Source organism: Scophthalmus maximus, chromosome 18 (assembly GCF_022379125.1).
Source record: "Scophthalmus maximus strain ysfricsl-2021 chromosome 18, ASM2237912v1, whole genome shotgun sequence".
In the NCBI taxonomy this organism is placed as follows: domain Eukaryota; kingdom Metazoa; phylum Chordata; class Actinopteri; order Pleuronectiformes; family Scophthalmidae; genus Scophthalmus; species Scophthalmus maximus.
The window spans coordinates 13,450,001-13,468,193 of record NC_061532.1 but is presented as its reverse complement, the minus strand read 5'-3'; the positions used below and the strand labels follow the sequence as shown (position 1 = coordinate 13,468,193).

Genomic DNA, 18,193 nt, shown 5'->3' with positions numbered 1-18,193 from the left:
CTCCTGTTGGGGGCTGTCGTCCGCTGACTGTATGTTCCTGAAATGAGACATGAAGGACACTGACCCCTTTTTGAAAATTGATCTTGCGTAACTGGTGCGTCGTCTTCCAAAAGAAATCTCCAGGTAAAGATTGATGTTGTTCTGTGGACACGTTGAGAACAGACTCCCGGCTGTTACGCAACGTCGGCAGATGGAACGAGGGGGCAGAGCTGCACAGAATCACTTCTTCGTGAGTGATGATTAATTCTGAACATCAACACAAACCACATATTAAAGTTTTGCGTCGATGGCTTATTAGGGCCAGGGTGACATCCGCTCCTGCTGTCGCACGCGGAATACAAGTAGCAGTTTGACATTTTCAGAAAAACGCTCATTTGCTGTCCTGCTGTTGAGACGATCGACACCGCTCTCACATCTCGGAAGGATGTCGATCTTTTCATCTATTCTTAAGGCAAGAAATGAAACAAAACTATGCATTTAAATGACATTATGCGTAATTATAATCAGAGATTAATGCATGTCGTACGGTCATATCAACGTGAAGGATTGGATTACGTCCTCTTTAGACATGAGGCTAAGCTGTGTAGTAAGATTGCACGGACGGCAGTTTCCTTCCTCTCAGTTAAGAGAGAGATGGCAGGTGTTCTTCCCACTTCTAACTCTCGTGAGAATGCAACCTGAGATTGGACGACCTTGGCACCCTTTGCTCCTCGGGGTGCCACGCTGTAATGTTAAACCCCCTGCCAGACCATTCCAGCCTCTCTCATGTTCTGTCCTGGTTTGGTTCGGGTGATTTACTGTCTTCCGCTTGTCTTCTAATGACACCGGGGCCCTGGGTTTATATAGTGTGAAGCTGTGACGGCTTCTTTTTCGTCTGTCGGTTGGCTCCCAACACTGTGATCCGGACTGAACTACCTCCGCAACTATTCTATCGGTGGTCCCCGGAGGATGAATCCCAATGAATAATGACGTTCATCCCGACTTTCCGTCCGACGCCAACATGACGTTCTAGTTTGTGGTCATTATTGAAAGGTCTCGCCAGCTATTGGGCGGATTGCTGTGAAAGTTGGTACGAGCATTCATGTCACCCTCGGGATGAATTGTTTTAACTTTGGTGACCCCAACTTTGCTTATGACCAATATACCTGCTAAACTATAGACTCTTGTAGACTCTTGTCAGAATTGTTGAATGTTGAGTTGTTGATCTAAAAGGGCTACTGTTCATGTGTGCTCTAACTGGCAAATATAAGACTACAAATCCAAAAGAGTCACAGTTGAATATATTCAAATGCTTTTTCCCCCCTGATAAATCCAGTACTGGGACATCTGTTCTGTGCAAACTCCGAGGCGACAGATGCCCTTGTCACTGGTAGTCCTACTGTATTGCGCTCTTCTCTTTTGGGTATTTTGGTTTGTACAGTACCTTTGGCAGTGACGGCTGCCGGTCAACTTTATGATGAGCTGCAGCTGTCACATGCAGCTTTCTCCGCGTCTCCTGATTGATGTTTTTACTGGAGGACTTTCAGGCGGATGTCTCCGCAGGATGTCTTTGGTCTTGTGCCGTATCGCGTTTCTCCCCTTTAAAAGATTATCGTAAACGGCTCCACAGCCTCCCTATTTATGCTGAGGTCCAGGTGGTGCGTGCGCGCACAAGTGTGCAGCGCTAGTGCGTTTGATGGTGTATATGCATGCGTGTACATAGTTGTGCGTTATAACGACACGCATCCCAATGCCCAGTGTATTCCAACACTTTTATCTCTGCTCTGCCTATAGCAGTTCCGCGGAGCACGCAGAGTTCAAACGCGCTGCAGGCGGAAGAGACCCAGCTGAGCTTCCACGAACTCTCTCAGACTTGTGCGTGGAGTATTTCTGATGACAAGAGCATGTACAGTGCCTTTTGAGAAAGAGATACTACAGTAACAGTATAATGAATGGCTAGATTTATCTTCATATTCTTCTGCTTCATTTCAGGGCAGCCTGTTTAATCTCAGCTTTCTTACCGAGGGCGACCTTTTGTTGGCGTTTTTGAAATCCTCCTGGATAAATTGTTGGCGCTGAGAGACGTGTGATACCCTCCTGTTTTCTTAATCTCTGCTCGGGGCTTTTGGCTAAGCTCCCTCCGCCTGCAGGACAAGGGCAGCAAGTCTTTGCATGAGGGGGTCACGATCTTTCACCTGCCGCCGGCAGCCTCCCCTGCTGGGAGGTCACATGTAGGAGGTGAGGCATGAAGAAGTCGACAAGTGACGGGCGAGCGGAGGAGGGCGGGAAATGAGGGAGAAAGAGGAGAGGGTGGCAGGCGGGGGGAGGGCTGAGACAGAGTTCAATTATCCTCCTGCTGTTTTACCTTTCAACACTCTGGGAACTTGAGCTGTTTACATTTTGGTTCACGGATAGCCGAAAGCAACAAGAGCCTTCCCGCATGTGTATAGGGGACGGCTACAATTGTGTACACTTGTTGCATTCACATGTCGCGAGTCGCGTGTCATGTGAAGCATAACTGACCGTAAATGGACACTGTCTCGAAACTGGTGAGACGAGCGGAAATGAAACGACCTCGCGGCCACGTGAAGCCTCCACACCTCTCACCGCCGATGGACTCGCCTCGATCCGACTCTTCCTGCTTGCCTGTCACGCAGGGAAAAGGAAGTGAGCTGAGCTAACAAGCAGGCCGTGCGGCTTTTAAATTTAGCCCCTTCGCGAGATATATTCAGGGTGCACGCTCCCTGCACAAAGATCCCCGCATTGTGTTGAGGCATAAAGGACTGAGAAGCTTTTTGGCACCACTCATCTACAAAAAGGCTTCTCTTAGAAGCTGTCCAGATAAACATCAGGGTGTTATGACGGGGCACCACCGCCTCTATCATATACTGTAACGTCTATCGTTCTCTGCCTACCTGCCGTGAGTGGGGATGCAAACAGTAGCCGCCGATCGGGGCTGACATGCAAAGCACGCCCTTTCCCATGCAAAGCTGTGTGGCGGCCACGCCGGGAGACGCCCGGCACCCTAGATTGAAATATCATAGATTGAAGTTACACAACGTTTTTATGCTGGTTGAAGTTTTAGGCCTCAGTCGCATGATGCAAGTACGTCATAATGAAGAGATTTTTTTGCTGTGATTTTGTGCTGTTGTTTTCAAAGTGATTTGTGTGGGTCGGTTCCGGTTGTTTGTGTTTCTATGTTTTAATAATGTCGTCGTCCCGTTGCCTTGACGGATGAGCTTCTGCTGCTCCGACCGCCGCTTCCTGTTACAATTTCCAAAACGCCACGGTTCGCCCTCACGGGTGCGTGCGTGGCCGAGAACAAAAGGTTGATGGATATCGCCATGTGTTTCCTGTTACACTCAGGTGCATGCACAGCACGCATGCGGTTGCTCGTGCGTCCTCAAATTCAGCCCATATTCCTGTGGCCCGGGACAGACGGGACATGCAGAGACCTGCCTCGTGCCGAACGGGGATATTTTTGGACTGTTGTGTTACTGTGAGACGAGCTGCAAAAAAGGAACTTCCTGTACAAAGTCAACAGATTTTTCTTTTGTCCCAAGTCTGTGCGACCAGTCTATTCAGCACCAGGCCGCTAACTTTCTATTCACAGTCTATCGTTCAGTGCAGTGTTGAGATTAGAGGGTGAAAGATTATCTAGAATTGGACAAGGACGTGATCTAGATATGAGAACTTACCTGAACTCTTTACCTAGGGGCTAAATACAGATAACCTACATAGGGAACCTTGACTTGATCCGTGGAGGCTACTTCCTGTGAGTCTATCCTGAGGCAGTTTAGTGTGAGTGAAATCTGAAGCACTCCTCTCCTTTGGATTTCCTATTCATCGTAAACTGTGCGGCTGCGGAAATCTGGTGCTATATGTACTGTTGGATTTTTCCGGGCGAGGAATTTTTGCATTTAAGGTCACGGTTTCTAACTTTGGCTTTGTCCATTGCGCTCAAAATGTGAGGACTACACATATTTGGGCCATTGTGACGACCACTTTACACGCCCCAAATCTACAGGGAAATATACAGACCCTCTGACCCAAAGCTTATTTCCCAGAACAGAAGTGACCAAACATCATGAACACAATTTCCACTTAAAGTCTCAAAGCAAGTCCCGAAGCCCACATCCTGTTTTTTTCTTGTTCTTTGCAACCGATGTCATTTTTTTAAATACTTACTATAAATGCCTCTAATGGTTGTGTTTGATGTCTATTTTCTTTACTATCTTCTTCTATTTGCCAGGTTTTAGGGTCTCAACTGATGGCATGTATGTGAAAGTTTGTCCATGCGTTTGTACAGGAGTCATTTGGAAAACTGCAGAAGGAGCACACATTTCCCCGTTGTCCCAAATTCCCCCCCTTGTGGGACGGATAAATGATTCTCTTATCTCATCTTACGAAACCTGCTGATTTGACATAAGCCTGTGCAGCACACTTCATACGCAAGATGTTAAGTGATCAGACGTGTGCATGTGTACTGTGTGTCAGAAGCCATTCTGTGTGTCTGACAGCACGCGGGTGTCTGTATTTGTCCAGCAGGGAAAGACACTCCAGTAGACATGTACCTATGGGCTGTGAGTTTAACTGCATGTATGTGCTCCTGCAAATTTTTTTTCCCTCTATCCTGCTAACCACTACTTAAAGCACTTTAGAGATCTGCTGTAAAAACATGTTTCCCCTAATTACACGGTGAGTGATGGGGGAGAGGGAAAGTTTGACTTTGACACCCTAAAAAGGGTAACCTTCCGAAAATATTTTAATGTGCGCTCTCAGAGCAGCTTTAATACCCACCTGGTCGAACATGAGTCACTCACAAGGGAGAGGTTACGAGGACCGCGTGGAGCTACCTGCAATAAGATTAATTTAAATGAGCACTGCCCCGCGAGATTTCTATTTGCATGGATTACAGTGCTTAAAGGGAAGGTATTGCTAAGCACTCGTGCATGTAAAACACGGTGTCAGCATGTGCAAAGCTCTTCGTGCAATGCATGCATTTCATTTGTGAGTTTCCTGAGCGCCGCAGCTCAAATTCAGATACGTTTTAAAACACATTTATCTCTTGAATACTTGAATGTGCATGTTGGTAAGTCTGGACAATGTGACTGTAACTAGTACGCAAAGTTTCTGTCTGACAGCGATGGCGTGCTCGTCGCGTCCCCTGTCCCGGCTTTGAAGACGGTTTTGCCCATGCACTTGCCCCCTCCCAGGTCACGGCCTGCCCCCTGCAGGTTGTATCCGTGTAAACTCGGGGGCTAAAGGGGTCACAGGTCACAGGCAGGGTGAGACTGAAATACCTATGCTCCGAATGCAGCGGGCTAATTCCAGATAGTATGGAAGGAATCCGCATAGTAGTGGCTATAAACGGGAGTGCAGCTCTGTTGACACACTCACTCGTTTTTTTGTACAGCTGCAATGGACACTATCACTGCCCACTAATGGTCCGCAAACACTATGAGGTGCTGAATGAGCTGCTCTGTGTTTTCTGAGTGTGTCTCAGCTTCCATCAGAGCTCCAGTCTGCACTCACCGTACAGTAGTGGAGACCTCGCTCTGTTTAATAAGGGCATGTAAACATAGCTGCTTATTAAGCGGCGAAATGTGGCTCACTGTCTTGTGTATGTATGCGAGTATGGTACTCAAGGCTCAAGGCTGGTCTCCCAGCCTTGAGCCAAGTTCCCAGGCTTCATATTAAGTCTTGACCCATGCGGAGCTTTTGCTGCCCACTCCATCATGTCGGCCAATGAAACAGACCTTTAATGATCCATTAAGATCTTGCCTACTGGGAGGAAAGACAAGACCAGGAAAAGGGCGAATGCCAGGATGAGGTCGGAGGTCACCAGCTCACCATAGCCATAGAATGTCCCATGACGACCATTGACATTTTTATACCAGTCTGGTGGATTCCTTGCTAAGTTTATCAGGTTGGTGAACCCTGAAGTGGGAAACTATGCGGCGTTGAATGTTGCGGTGGGAAATAAATTCCTCTGGTTTTGTTTAAATGTCCCCTCAGCCCTCGATTGGCGGCGGGAACCTGATTGATGAAGTGTCGAGGCGTAATTTTTCATACAATTAATGTTACACCTGGGATTTTCTCGTTGAAACTTGGAATCAAATTATTTATTTTTTTACTGCATCCAACAATGCATGTGGTACAAGTTTTTACATGTTTTTTCGTCATTTTCCTTTCATTGTCTGATATCAGAAGTGCAATATGCCATTCTGTTTAGATTATTAAACTATCTATGGATTCTCCTGGTATTCCTGTTTCCCTGGGATTAACTTAAAAATGATATAGAAAATTAAGATACTTTTTTGAAAATGTACAACTAAAGGCACATCTTTTTATCAAAATAGAAGTCAGAAATCAGTCGAGCTCTATCCAAATAAAAACAAGTGCAGCACTGGCTGGTGTTGCACTTCACTGGAGTCCAAGGTTTATGTGAGTAAACCGAACTACTATGAATCCAAAGAATTAGTCACCCACCTGTCGTCTATGGCCCAGCTCGTGATACACTTCATTTAGTCACATTTGGCGGACACTTTAATATTCACTGCACCTTTTCCAACAATTTGAATCCAGGTTTTAATTCTCAAATCCAGTGTCGTTCCACTTACAGTGTCGGCCTGCGAAATAATGAGGCCGCCGCAAAAACTTCAGGTTGGACAAGAATGTGAATGTGTACCATTGTTGTGCCTCGGCACTCCCCACGGCCCCATATATGTGGCTGACTTCTTTCCTCCCCGATGTTTGTTATGTCTGCGGTCCCTCCCCGAACACACTGCACTATTTCTGGCATCCATTCATCTTAAATCTACACGATACACGATGCTGCACAGCGAGAGAGGCGGAGGGGCACGAGAAGAAGAGCGAAGGAGCGGATGGGAGCCGGCGCGGCTTGTTAAAATTGCAAACGGAAATAAAACGCTGTGGCGAGGAAGTTGGCAAATCGCAACCAAGAAACTTATTTTAGCCTCTGTATTAAATTAGAGACTAAGCGGCTCGTATTATGAGAACTAAAATACCCCCCCCAAATAAATTTTTGTTTTGGGCCTCCAGTTGCAGAACTGTTTCTGCTTCCCTTTATTTGCTGACTAGCAACAGGCTGAGTGGACAGAGCAGCTGTATTTGGATGTTGCCAAGGGCCCTACCAACTCAAACATTGGATGTTTGAGCTGCAGGTCAAACCAACTGTCCATGCACGGAGGGGTGTTGGGCTGCGCACCACCTTGCTTGCACACTTGGACCTCATTGGTTTGTTTCTTGGAAACGGTCAGGTTACCAACAACAGGCAATGGGGAGTGTCGTAACATTTATTGGAAGGAGGAGCAGCAGAACGAGGATGTGTTGTTTTATTACTAGTTAATGTCCAAAGCACTGAAACAGAACTGATAATGCGTGAGGTCACCTATTGTTGAGGAACTGCCCTTGACTGCTTACATGTGTCTGCAGTATGACTGTAGCTCATTTTACAAGCTCGTCTTTATGACTCAAAGTGCATTAAATACATCAAAGTGTTATTTTATTTTATGAAAGGGCCCGTGGACGAGCCAGTGTGTGACTAGAGCTGTTATCAGACACGATCTCTGGATGGGCCCGGACATTTTTTCGCCCTTTCACATAGGCCGAACGCAGCAGGAGATTGCCTTAGTCGGACACGTTCACGCCAACAGGAACGTTGGAAAATTTCCAGAACGTTCAGGCGAAAGGGTCGCGCCTGGCAGAGCGCTCATTTGCAGAGAATCTTCCAGAGCCTTTTTTTTTTCCTGCCGTGTTCTCACATGGGGCCCACACAATTGCTGTTTTCGGTTTTCGGTGCACTCTCACCTCTGTTATAGCATCACACACAGCACACAGCTGTTGTCAGCTCCAAATGCCCCTCGGTGCGCGGTGCTACTCAGGCAGGCCGACGCCGGCGGAGACCAGCTGGTGAACACAGCGGAAAGTCAATTTAACAGGTAAGGACAGATACTTCCCTCAGGTGTTGGCAGGCTCGAGAAAACTGAGCTGAAAGTTGAGGGACTATTGGACTTGGCACATTCATCGTGGTCAAAGTCACCAGCTTGAAGAAACACATGACACTTAAAACACAGTTGATCAAAAAAACCCACAAACCACAATCGAAATCTGGATAGGTAATGACAACAGGGGTCCGACCTGTAGGACTACACACGCACGCACACACGCACGCACGCACGCACGCACGCACGCACGCACGCACGCACACACAGACACCTGGCCTGCCTCCAGCCCTCGTCTTAACAGCAGCTCCTAGATGTCATCTGCATCCCCGCGTTCAAGAGATCAGTCAGCGCTCGGCGGGTTCGACCACGGAGCGACAGCGCCGATTCTAACGAGGGGAAATTCCTTTGGATACAGAGGGTCAGCAGCACTGTGGCTGTTTGTGATGCTGTGGAGAAGAACTCTTCTCTCAGGCAACTTTCCATCCTGACGCAACATTCTGAAAAAAGAACATTGTGGCCATAAGATGAGTCTTTTTGCACTTGTGAGTTTGTGCCTATAGAAAGCAGAGGGGGGTTGTGAAGTGGAGTTGGGGCGGGGGGGGGGGGGGGGTAAAGATAGCATAGCCTGAACAGACCGCTGACATAAAAGTAATTTATTTCACTGACAGAGAAAAGAGAGAACACCCCCCCCCCCCCCCCCCCCTTCCTCAAGCGTTCCTATTCTCCGGTGCCCCCCCCCCCCTCCCAACCCTACATCCAATTCTCCCACTCAGCAGCTGTTCCTCTCACTTTCCGCCCTCCCACCACACCACACCCCACCCTGCACCCCCCCGCATGGCCCCCCCCACCGGCCTTAGTGTGATGGCTTTGTTTTATTGTTGGGGCAGCGTTTGGCAGGGGGAAACCCCCGTCTGGAGTGGGGCAGTGGTCCGACTCCCTCCTCCCCAATGCTGGGCTGTACAGCAGTGTGTGTGTGTGTGTGTGTGTGTGTGTGTGTGTGTGTGTGTGTGTGTGTGTGTGTGTGTGTGTGTGTGTGTGTGTGTGTGTGTGTGTGTGTGTGTGTGTGTGTGTGTGTGTGGCCGCCCAGATGAGGATTAATGGATTAATGGAGACGGTTGGACATTTGGGTTCTAAATGAGCCGCATGGAGTTTTTTAAGCCCGTCTGTTTTTCACTCTCCTCGCCCACATCCACGTTTTTAACACCCGGCTCACACTCTTGGAGATGAAGTGCAAACACATTTTCTCATGCTGGGATTCCACAAACAAGTGCTTTTATTGAAACGATTGTCCTTTTTTTTTTTTTACTGTGTCAAGAAGTGTTGAATGTTAAGTGTTTTTCACACCTCTTAAATACATGGGCCATTTAGGATGAAATAGCTGTCATAAGCTTAAATTGCAACCATTGCAGCTGCCCTGTCGAAGTGGGCTTCACATTTTGTGTTAATTAATGTAAGCTCAAGGCCGTATTTTTCTTATTCCTCACTTGGCTTAGTAAAACACGTATCACACGTCACCTCCGCACTCAAAGTCTGAGGTCCGTGGCGTTGCCTCCAGGCGCTCCCAAAAACATCCCCAGTCATATAGACAGGAAACAAACAGGATATTATTTGTGGTGTTGACAAACGACTGTTTCCTCTACAGGGAAGAAAATACAGTATGCGTGGAGAGCGGGGGGGGGGGGCGCGAAAAAAGAAGACAGGAACAGCCTCTATCGCTGCAGTGCGAGCCAAAAATCACAGCGCCCTCATGAAAACACGGAGGATGGGTGTTTGCTCTCTAACCACCAATCAGTGTGACTGTGATCCTAGGGGAGAAAGGAAAAGCCCCGGGGTGTGTTTGTGGCGCCTGTGTTTCTGATGAGAAAATGTTGTAAACTTACTGTATAGAATATCCTCCTGGTAGGTGCTTGTTATTTGTTGCTCGTGTCTCTGCCATTTTTTGAGCAAATTCCTAAACAACATGTCATTTTCAGCAGGTAAGTTTGCTGAGATTGATCTGTTAATTCCGAAAATCACCAGATTCCAAGGGTTTTTGTTTTTTTCGTCCGCAGACTTTTATCTCCACAATTTCACACAAAAAAAAACAACCCCGCGAGCAGTTTGCGTTCAGACGGAGCAGTGGAGGTGCAAACTATTTTTTGAGTTGTGAGCTTTTACTGCGTGTTACTGTGTACCTGGATCTGATTTACAGATGTCTGTGGTGGGATGTTGGGGGGGGGGGGGGGGGTAGTGGTGGTTTCCCACCACTGGTACCCCTGTGGCTTTGCCGGGAGAGCGTGGGTAAGATAATGATCCGGGCTGTTTACCCCGCAGGGGCCATTTTGGGCAGCTCCCATCCTCGTAGGAAATAACTCGGAGTAAATGGCTCAAAAGGGGAACAGCGGTGATGTCGGAATTTGCGGGAATCCAGGATTATTACGTGTGTGTGTATATTTTGCACACGAGTGCCCCTGTCTCACTCTCAAAACAAGATCCTTCGAGATTTAAACAAACTTTCTGTGGGTGCACACGACCGCGAGTGCGCGGTGGGTCGCCGCTGCGCTTGACTCTCCGGCCGCTGTTCGCGAGTCGACTGCCTCGGGGACGCGAAGGCTATGTGCGCTGTCCGGTGGCTTTTTTTTTTCTTCTTTAAAGCCCCCCAACTGACTTCCTGTTGTATTAAAGCTGACATGGAGCAGACAGGCTGTAATGAGCTGTCATCTCCAGCACTTAGCCAAATGTCCAGCTGGGCCATGCACAACTCACATGCTGCAGGTTTGTGAGAGTTGATGCATCTTCGGGTGTGTGTGTGTGTGTGTGTGTGTGTGTGCGTGCGTGCGTGCGTGCGTGTGTGTCTGTGTGTGTATGCATGTGCATGAACGGGAGTGCAAGAATGTCAGTCTGTGTGACAGGTGGTATCAGCTTTTGGAGTTCGTCGCTCGGACCCCTGAACAAAAGCTGTGGATATTTCTAAATGCTTGTGTCTGGCTGCTGCAGGGCCATCACGTCCGTGTGTGTGTGTCTGTGTGTATGTGAATGTATGCAGGCTGGTGTGAGTGTGTGTGGTCAGCTATATGGACTGGCCATTGTGCCCTTGGCCCTAAGCAGATGTGGTCTGAACAATGAGCTGGGTAAATAAAAGGAAGTGGTGTATAAATAGCCTCTTACGTCTGCATGAGTGGAGTTCTTGTGCTCTCTCTCTCTCTGTGTGTGTGTGTGTGTGTGTGTGTGTGTGTGTGCGTGTGTGTGTGTGTGTGTGTGTGTGTGTGTGTGTGTGTGAGAATGTGTGAGATCCTGTTTGATGTGAATGAATTGCACATGAGGAAGTTGCACTGTAGCGAGCACACCACAGGTGCAGTTTGCTCAGACGAACGGTCAAACTGTTGCCAATCCTGCAAAAATGCGCGGCGTTGTTTGTGTGACTGATGCTTTCAGAGAATCTTCTGCTCTTTTCTTTGGAAATGATTTACTCAGTCGAGATCGTCTGCACTCCAGAGCTCTTCTCCTAAGTTTTTCCCCTCCCATCTGTCATAGGTGCGAGGTAAAAACCTAACAGACTCTCGTTCATCGCACTGTGACGGGTCTTTATGAGCTGTGAAGTTCAGTTAGAGACTCGTCTCCAAATCACATCCTGGTGATAAGTGCGCAGGGGAGCGCCGCTAAAAATAAAGGAGCCTCCTCCCTCCAGCTCTCTCCTGGGCTCTCGTGTGTCCAGGCCTCATATAGACCAACGCCGTACTGTACATTCTCGCCACGATCTACAAAAATCAACGTCATCTCACACATGTTCCTACGTCCTTTGTTTTCTTGCTCATTCACCTTTGCTCACGCCGCTTTTGTGCGGTGTTCCATTACACAGCAGCTGCTCCTCACGCGTGTCCACTCCGCCCGCTGATAATGTGCTGGGAAATGGATTCAGGCTTTTGGCTTTAGGCCAACCGCGATACAGGAAATGAAACTTTAAAGTTAATGTTCCCAGTGGCAACACACATCTATTACCTCTATAAAAACATTGGTGGGTCAACAGAAGGTTGATAAACAGCAATTTTGGTAATTTGTTGAGCAAAAACACCAAACAATCTGCTCAGTGCATTAGATTGTTCGGCTTATCTACGTATTATTAGTCATTTTTGTATGAAACATTAATAACAAAATGTTTCTTGCGTTGATATGTGAATATAAAATGTTAAGTTTTTCAGTTCAAGCCATTTTCTCTCTGTCGTCCTAGATCCTGAGTTCTGTTACAGCTCCACTGGGACTGTGTATGTGTGTGTGTGTGTGTGTGTGTGTGTGTGTGTGTGTGTGTGTGTTGTCATTGCAGTCACTGATGGCCTATATTAGCAGCACTGCTCATCCGAAAAACATAATCCAGGTGGCGAACACTGCAGTGAACGTAAAGAACAGCAAGAGAACGAGAGGGATCAAGAGAACTGAGAGAAAATGGAAAGAAAAAATATGATAAAATCTCAGGCTTAATTTGTAATAGTCTGTTTCTTTTGTTCTCTCGGGCCTGATTATCAATGATACGGATCAGAGGGGAGTTGATATAATATTCCAGCTGCTGACCTTATGATAACATCTTCATCATCCCCGGCTTGTATTGCGAATAGTGTGGAAGGATAAAAAAACCTCCCAGACATTTTCCAACCGTTTGCACTGGAGTTGGCCTTTCACGAATGTGTATGAATATGACGAACGCAGCGGTAGATTGTCCGAGCCAACAGGAACATTTCCGGAACACTTGGCGTCTGGGCAGAGCGCGCAAGGAGGCGAGGAACATCTTCTAGTTTTCAGAGCCTTTTTTTTCACAACTTTGTTTAGATGGACTGGAGACATATTTCTCACCCCGGTGTCTAACTGTTATCGCAGCGCCGCGTTATACCTCGCACATCAGCCGGAGCGGTGGGGGCCGCTGTGGAGGCTGCCAGTCGGCTAGGCTGCGGCACGAGTTGGCTACCGTGTCAGTGCAGCAAAACAGATCATTGGACAAAGAGACAGGTCACAGTCATGTTGCTAGGCAACTATTTAATACTAATACCTGATAGGAACATCAGTTTGCAGTTTAATCTCTCCTCGTACGAGCCAGGCTCACCCTTCATCTGTAAAACATTGACTTATGTGCACGACAGCATGCCAGGGCTGAAAACAAGTATGTTCTCCATTATTTGCCTTTCCACACAAATTTCCTCAGCAATTTTGATTCATTCATAAAATATATTCACCACGAGAAAACAACAAAGTTCAAAGTGTGCGGGTAAAAAGGAGGGAGAAACAGCATTTGCTTTAGATTATACAGGATAATCTAATGCAAGCAGCGCCTGCATTGTAGCCGCCTGAGAAAGAACAGTTTACATTTGAAGTTTGCAGTCGGCCTCATCTTCTCCTCGACTTCAATTTCAAATGGCAGATTCTCGATCCCTTGCGCGCGCGCAGCTTTCATTCAGGTGCACGTTTGAGTTTGCAAATGTTTCGCTGCTCTGAACGGCGAGACATAAGACGGAAAGTGCACCCGCTGGAGTTTTCCCCTCTCGGAGGGACTTATGTGATCACTGTGGATTCGTCGGCCTGTTGTGAATGGCTCAATGCGGAGCGACAAAGCCACGGTGTAGAGCTCCTTCCTAATTTCGGGCTTACTGGTTACAAAACCCACTATTTACTTTATTATAGCACAGGGGGAGGGTGGAGGGACGGGAAGAAAGAGAGGCACGATTGAAGGAAAGTGAAAGCAGAGAAAATGAGTTAGGAAAAAACCAAAAGGAAGAGATTTGGAAAAGGGCAAAATAGGGGAAGGAGGCAGACGGCTGACGCTCAGAGGGAGGAGGGGGGGGGGGGGGCTGTTGAGAAGAAGAGCGATTTTTCTTTTGGTACTGTAAATAATAGCCCCTGCTTGAGTTGGACGGCTTTCACGCCTCCTTTTGTGTGAAGTGACATCTTAGGTTCCCCAAAGAGACGAGAGGGCCGGAGAGCGCCGGGCTTCCAGGGTTTTCACTGGCATGGGAAAAGGCAGCGCATTAGGCCGATATGAATATGAGGGAAAGTAAAGCCTCCGCAGGTCAAAGGGAACCTGCCAACACGCACTCCTGGGCTCTTTATCCCACTCAAACCCCACATACGCAGACATACGCGCGCACATGCGGCCGTACACGGAGTGCGGTGCCTGCGCGCGCACGCACACACACACACACACACACACATCAGCACTTCCCCATCAACTATAGTCAGATGCAGACGGCTTTACTCTCTTGCGCTGCTTTATCTCAATCTGAGCCGTGATGTGTTTTGGCTCCGATATCCGACGAGTCCAGCCCAGCGGTTGAGCTGTGGCCTCGTCTCTGCTTCTAACTATAATGCAAAGCTTTGAATCTTAATGCCAAACACATGCACTCGCTCGGATGTCCCATTCATATTTATAGCAGCTGGGGGGTGGTATCATTTACAACTGTTAACCACACCAAAACATATTATTCTAATCTATAAATATGTGTGTGTTTTAGGGCTAATTCAAGAAGTCACGTTCTTTCTGTTGATGATTTCAGGACCTTTTTTTTTTTTTACCCTGTAACTTGATTTTTGTCTCCGTTTCTGTTCCTTACCTTCACTATTCTGAATATACTGAATATTCCTGCCAGTCCCCCTAGTAAAATTTGTGAGCCCATGTGACAATACAGCAGATGCTTATTTTTTTATTTTTGATCTTCTTTTTGATATCACATCACAAATGAAAAATATGCTCCAACGACATTTCACTCGGAGTTTGTAGGAGTTCACTCCACTGTAATACTTCACTGGGACACTTTTAACTACAGTATTCATTTCAATTCAATTGAGTGCAATTCCAACCGTGCAATATTTCACACTCCATGTGCAATTATTGTCACTGCTGCTCCGTATATAGTATTTATATTTTATATTTTGTACATATCTTATTGCTTTTTTTTTAAAATTCTGCTATCCACTTTGCGATCTCTCGAGAACTGCTCAGCCAAAGCACGTCACAGTTGACTCTGCGCTTCCGTGGCTTCTCAGCAATACACCCACCGAGATTGAAGTGGACGTCACGAAGAATCTAAAATGAGTCAGACAGTGATTCCTCCAGTTGTAGTCCAGTTAACGAACAAATGAGTTTTGACTCATCAACGTTTCCCGCGCTGTCAATTACACGACCAGGGGAAGTGCCAGGACCGGGGAGATAGGAGTGTCATTTTCGGTGACGCCGAGGTGACACAGCCATCGCATGAGCGTGATTCACCTGCTTGTTGATGTCACATCCTCTTGGACTTTTCTTCATCTGTAAACAAGCAGCCGAGGACGGGCAGGAAATGGCGGCGGTTCCTGTTGACAGTTGAGGAGTCCCGAGTAATTGCACTTTTAATGCTGTCATTTTCTGTTTCGGTGCTTGATGCCAAAACATCTGGTCGTCTGCACGTGAGCGATCGTTCAATAAGTTGACCTCTTTCCTCTTTCTATTGCACTAAGCTTTTTGGTTGTGATTTCCAGGCGTCTGTGGACAGACGACTCCTGTTTGTTTGGACTGGGATATGACTGGTTTCCTCCTAATGACCACTCAGTTGAAAGTAGCTCATGACATCAGCGCCCGGCTGGATTTCACCTCTTTTTCCTGAGGGCTGCCCCAATTTAAATCCTCAAATGTCACTCTTCGTCTTATTTTCTCCATGAATAGTAAGTGAAACGGGCCTTTTTATAAATTGCAGAATTCATCTCGACCTCATTTGAATTCCGTTGTTGTCCGACCAATAGTCCAAAATCAAGGATATAAAGCAGCGAATCCTCACGTTTGAGACATAAGAGACCCAAGAAACTTAGGTTTCAGTTTTACTTTGATTTCTCTGCAAACGTGGGACAACAGACAAACCTTCATTTTGCCTCACAGTGCCTCCGAGGTTTTCTTTATTGTTGCCAGAGCCCTGCTTAATCTTCTTACATGCTTTTCATCTATTGTAGTGAGCAATCACAGAATAAACAAAACAATTTAAGCTCCATGAGGAAAACCTCAGGCGAGAACTGTTCTCATAACCACTTTGTTTCAAAGCTGATTCTCTAACAATCGAAGGAAAGCATTGTAGAGTCCGTATGGTCCTCGCGTCTGTGTTTGAAAAGCTACCGGACACTTTTTCGGTGAGCCCCGCCCAGCGTTGATAAGAAGGACCAGTTGACAGTGTAGGTTATCAGCTCGTCTTTCCTCACAGACAGCGCTATCGTCTGCTATTGTCTCGGCCTGTTTTAAATTGCGAGGCGCGGCGTTCGGTTACAAAAAGGGGGGCTCGCCGTGTTGCTTGCGGGCTTGTCGCGGTTGGGATGACAGCAGCCGCCCACTGACCCACATCTGCCTCGTTTGTGTGGTCACCGGTCAGCGCCACCGCAGCTCGCGGACACTCGGGGTTAGAAAAAGGTTCCTCCGCCGGACTGACCTCCGCAATAGGTCGCTGCGCGCTCAACTGTGTGCACGTGGAAGCATGTTTTCCCGAAAAAATGTGGTCAATTTTTGGGGGAGTTAAGTGTATTTTAGTTGGTTGCTTATCAAAGGTCAATGTTTGCCTCCGTCTGCGATTGCCGGGGCACCACGTGCTGTTCTGTTTTTCCCCTGGAAAAAAAACAACCTTTAAGACCCATGAAAGCGTGGAAGCGAGAAAGTGTGTGCGCCCACCGCCGGCCAGATCCAGGAGCCTTCTTTTATCAATCCCAGGAAGCCTTGCTGCTACCAGGAGGGCAGGAACAACAGCCACTGGCTCCAAGAGAGGGGACTTTCCTCCATCCTGCTCTGTTTCGGATGCAGAACAATGACCATATTACACACACACACACACACACACACACACACACACACACACACACACACACACACACACACACACACACACACACAGTGATCACTGGCTTGGATATTTTCTGTGTGCGCTCACACCGACTGACTCACAGCAGCCCTGGGATCTCTGCTGTTCTCGGGTTTTCGAACCTTGTTTACCGCCCCGACCCCCGACCCCCGACCCCCGACCCCTGATCCCTTGCACCCGAATAAGCTCTGATACTGAAAGTCGACGCTTGGAATCGAGTACGAATAAAGAAAAAAAATAGGCTCTGAACCGATGCTGTGTACACGAGGTGTCCCACCCTGTCTGCGTTTATTTGTTCTGGAGGGGGTCATTCCGGCCCTGCTCGTCCTCGGGCTGCCCTGGTCTCCCTCTCCGTCTCGCCCGCCCTCGCCCGCCTCCCGGCCACGTTAACTCTCCAACACCGTTGCTCCCCTTCCCCTCTGTCTCTCCCTGCGTCGTCACAGCTTCAAGGGACAGCTCCTCTCGTGCGTGGGGTTTTTTTTTTCCCCCCAGTGTAAATTTTTCGGTGACTTGTGTCGCCTGCAGTGCTGGCTGCTCTCCAGTCCTCGCGGCGACCCCGCGCCGCAAAGCGAGGGTGGAGGGAGAAGGAGAGAGAGAGAGAGAGAGAGAGAGAGAGAGAGAGAGAGAGAGAGAGAGCGAGGGCCCCGGTTGGAAAGGGAGGGAGAGAGACTAGTGTTGCAGCAGTAATTGGTCAGGAAGTGGGCTGCTTGGATGTGCGAGCTCCTCTCTCCCCCCCCCGCCCCCCACTCCCCTCCCTGTGGGCAGTCAGTTCCGTTGCGTTTTTGCTTCCATCTGTTCCCCTTTCTCTCGCCTCGCTCAGTGTCACTCTTTCTCTGTGAACTGACCTCATACTGCAGAGGTGTGGAGCGCGGACCGAGCCGCCTCGACACGAGCCCTCCCTACCGCTCTCTAGGTCAGTCAGCGTTTAGTCCCCCCCCCCCCCAAGTCTGTGTGGAACTTCAAATCAGATGCCCGGACATGGATCTAACTTGTGAAAGGATACTGGGATACGAGCGGCTGAGGAAAGGATGACCGTGGGGAATGGTCTTTCGGAGGTGAGTGACAGGTCGGCGGCGGCGTTGTGTGGCTCTGTAAAGTACAGGGACGCACAGTGTGGCCTCGGCATCCTCAGATGTCACACTAGGACAGAGTTTGTCCTCCTTGAAAAGCCCAGCTCTTGATTTAATCATCATTTTTAGCTGTATTGTAAGTCCGACCTACAATTGCTCAGCGCAGAGTTTCAATTTGGCGTGACTCTAATGGCCCCCTTTGCCCGCTCGTCTGCTCAGACACCAGGGCAGGCAGACGGCTGTAATCAGGCCAGTTTCAGTTTGAGCTCGGGAGTTGATGACCACCACATTTCTGCTGATGCTTTGTGTGTGTGTGTGTGTGTGTGTGTGTGTGTGCGTGTGT

General features: G+C 48.1%; 1 protein-coding gene across 2 annotated transcripts in view; it reads left to right on the top strand.

The window, feature by feature from the left end:
- LOC118290135 (pleckstrin homology domain-containing family G member 1) overlaps positions 1–18,193 on the top strand; it is a 58,614-nt gene that overhangs the window by 1,230 nt on the left and 39,191 nt on the right. The window contains exon 1 of one of the 2 annotated variants that reach the window (XM_035617549.2): positions 17,542–17,835. The exons of the other annotated variant lie outside the window; for it this stretch is intronic. The gene's annotated coding sequence lies outside the window, so the exon portion shown is untranslated. Of the gene's footprint in view, positions 1–17,541; positions 17,836–18,193 lie in introns of those variants that run through there. 2 annotated transcript variants of the gene reach the window in all.